Genomic DNA, 3,744 nt, shown 5'->3' with positions numbered 1-3,744 from the left:
TATCCACCAAATACCCACCTTCCTACCCAACCTTAGGTGGTCGGCCAAACAAACTTGGATTCCAAGCTTGGGCCGACCAAGCCATAGGTTGAGTCAAGTAAAGGTGACCGACCCTAGCTTGGAGCCCAAGCTTGGTGTGGCCGACCATGTAAAGAATAAAAGGGATTTTATTTAAAATCTTTCCATATGTGAAAGCCATGATTTTAAAAGAGTGTTTAAAATTTAAATCTTTTCTTTTATAGCTTTCTACAAAAGATTAAGAGAAAGATTAGATATCTTTCCTTATTTGTAGTTAAAAGGAAGATTTTAATTTTAAAGAAAACTTTCCTTTTTGGAAATTATTCACATGTTTTAATAGAGAGATTTTAATTTATAAAATTTCCTTTTATAACCAACCATGAAGGGAAAAATTATTAGAGAAATTTTTATTTTAAAAATTTCTGGAAACAAATAAGGAAGTTTTAATTTTGTATTTAAAACTTGCCTTATTTGGAGGACATGATGTGGCCGACCATGTAAAGGGTTAAAAGGACTTTTTAATTAAAATTTTCTTATGGCAAGGAGAATAAGGGAATTTTAATTATAATTAAATTTTCTTATATGCCAAGACCAAGGAATATAAAAGAGGGGATAGAGGTGCCTCACCTCATAACAATCTATCTTCTAGTATTCCCCTCCTCTCTTCCTTGGTGTGGCCGACCCTATTCTTCTCCTCTTCTCTTCTTCTTTAGTGGCCGGTGCATCCCTCTCTTGGAGTTCTTGTTGGTGGACGGTTCTTGCTAGGAGAAGAAGGAGAGAAAGGAGGCTTTGCTCTTGCATCCCTTGGAGCTTGAAGGTTGGTGGCTGAAACTTGCAAGAAGGAAGGAGTCTTGGTGGTTCTCATCTCGGCAACGATCATAACTAGTAATTCTATTTCGCATCATACTAGTTTTTTCTTTGTAAGAATTTTGAAATACCAAACACAAGAGGCTAGTGATTCTAAGTTTCAGATTTGTTTCAAATTTGTGTTTCTTTGTTTTTCGATCTTGTGATTCGATTGTTCTTTTTGGTTAAACCTAGGGTTACTATAAGGAAATTAAATATTGAATTTCGTTAAGAGGTTTTGTCGAGGCAGTGGTGGATGTTCTCATACCCAAGAAGGCCAAGTGCCTCGCCATGTTTGACCTGGGAACCGATTTTTGAAATAAATATTTAATTGAATTTGTAACACGGGTGGATTTGGATCTATAATGTTAAGTATCATTTGCGATCCAAGTCTAAACCTCTAAGAACAGATAAGTTAAATTTGGAATCAATAATGTTAAGTTCTGCTTGCGATTCCTAATTTAATTTCTAAAGAACACAATAGGTTGTTAGGAATGATTCAGGACTTGTACAAAATTTTTGTACAGGAGAACCGGTACGATATTCCGAGTATCAACCAATAATTGGTATCAGAGCTAGGGTTTGCCTCTGTGTGTTTGGTTTTCAGTTTAATTATGCACATGTCATACATAATTTAGGTAGGAAAACAGTAAGATATGCTAACTCTGTGGTTGCAGGCTCCAACTATTATGACTTATGGTTATTGTGTGTGATTGGACCCTTGGACATGTCAAGAGCATTTTATTGTGTGTGCATGATTGCATTTAACTAATATAGCAGGAGTTGTATTAGCCCTAGGATTTTACATTTATGTTCGATCTAGACTTGATGTACATTTCCTTGTGGAATATAGGACTGATGTATGCAAAATTTTATTTTTTATGTCACGGATCGTATCCTTGCGAGGCGTGGTGCTATTGGAGGACTAGAGGTGCAGCGGAAAAGGAAGTTCGATGGACCCAATGACATGAACCCAGGGTTGACAGCACGCGAAGGACAGTGATAGAAAAGGCCATAATAGTTGGAATATTAATTTCCATATTTATTGCTTTTATTTACTGTGATGTATGTGATGTGTGCTTGTTAGGTTAAAATTCTTCACCTTAAATAACTAAGTGGGAGAGAAAATTTTAAAATAAATTCCACGACCTCCATTACTAGTTTGTAAGTGATGCAAACTAACTTGCGCGTTGGCTCTGAGTGCCTTCCTCCATATCGGATGAGTTTGTTTGCGGATCACTAGATCAAACTTCCATTTTGGATGATTATAGAAAATTAATTAGGAGCGTGTGATCTTCCCCATCGGAAGGGGCATAATCTTATTTAATGGACTAAGTATCATGTAATGGTATACACTTAGACACATTTAATAGTATCCTCCCCATCAGAGTCACTGCTATTATTTGTGTGACCGAAGGAAAACCAACTATTAATTTTATTTGTCATAAAGTTAGGTTGACAAGAATAAAATTAATGGGTAAAACCTTCTCTTACAAATGTTTGATTTTGTATACGTCCACACTATCGTGGCATGCAAAATTCACGGTGATTTGAGGTGTTGGTAAATTTAAATAATATTATTTGAGGAATCAATGTTATTCTAAACTTAAAGTCTTGATCAAAGTTTATTTTGTGATTCTTAGGATGACTTTCAACACATTGGCCATTATACTGAAAGAGAACAAACTTACTAGTCCCAACTACATAGATTGTAAAAGAAACCTGGACATTATCCTAACTGCTGAAGGCTATTAGTTTGTACTATTAGAGGTCTTCTCTAATGTGCCTAATAATGATTCTAGTGAAGAGGAGATTAAGTATCATAGGAAATGAGTCAAGGCAGATGAGATGGCGCGGAGTTACATTTGGCTTTTATATCAAATGTGCTGCAACATCAGCATCATACCATGCCTATTGGCCAAGACATGATGCACAATCTCAAGGAACTCTTCGGACACTAGAATCGGGCTGATAGGAAAGACTGTATGATCTCTAGGTATTAGACTAAAAGCAGGAATGAAGAAGTCGAAAGGCAAGTGCTTCATTTGCAAGCAGTCTAGACATTTGTAGGCGGACTATCCTCGTAGGAAGAGAACAATATAGGTATATCTTATTCTCTAGTAGTTGGAACATGATTAGTGATGTTATCTACCGGTACCTGGCGTATAGATATGATAACCACTGATCATGTCTGCAAATCATTGCAGGGGTTCCAGGAAACCCGACAACTACACGAAGGAGAAATCACTGTTTACATAGGAAATGCTACAGAAGTAGCAGCTGTTGCAGTGAGAGCTATTTATAGGAATAAAATATTAGTTTTAAGAAATTGTCTTTACGTACCAAGTTTTAGAAAGAACTTGATTTCAGTTTCTAAACAATACAAGGATGGATATTCTGTCTATTTATGATAGCAAAGGTGTTATCAAGATAAATAGGAAAGTTATCTGTCCTAGTACGTTTGTTGGCAATTTGTATACTCTAAATCCAATAACTCGCACAATGTAACAAATAAAAATTAATAGCACATCTTCTAATTCTAATAAGAGAAAGGAACCTTCGAAAATGAACCAAACATATTTTTGCCATCTAAGGCTTGATCATATTAACTTGAGTAGGATTCAAAGGACTCTTAGATTCATTTGTGTTGGAAAACTTTCCAACTTGCAAATCTTGCTTAGAAGGAAAAATGACAAAGAGACCTTTTAAGGCCAAGGGGTATAGAGCCAAAGATGTGTTGGAACTGGTTCATTCTGATTCGTGTGGTCCTATAACTATCCAAGTAAGAGGTAGTTTTGAATATTTCATCTATTTTATAAATGACTATTTTACGAGTACATTTACTTAATGCGCCATAAGTCTGAGTGCTTTGATAAGTTC

This window comes from Zingiber officinale, chromosome 5B (assembly GCF_018446385.1).
Source record: "Zingiber officinale cultivar Zhangliang chromosome 5B, Zo_v1.1, whole genome shotgun sequence".
In the NCBI taxonomy this organism is placed as follows: Eukaryota; Viridiplantae; Streptophyta; class Magnoliopsida; order Zingiberales; family Zingiberaceae; genus Zingiber; species Zingiber officinale.
This window is presented reverse-complemented; position numbering follows the sequence as displayed.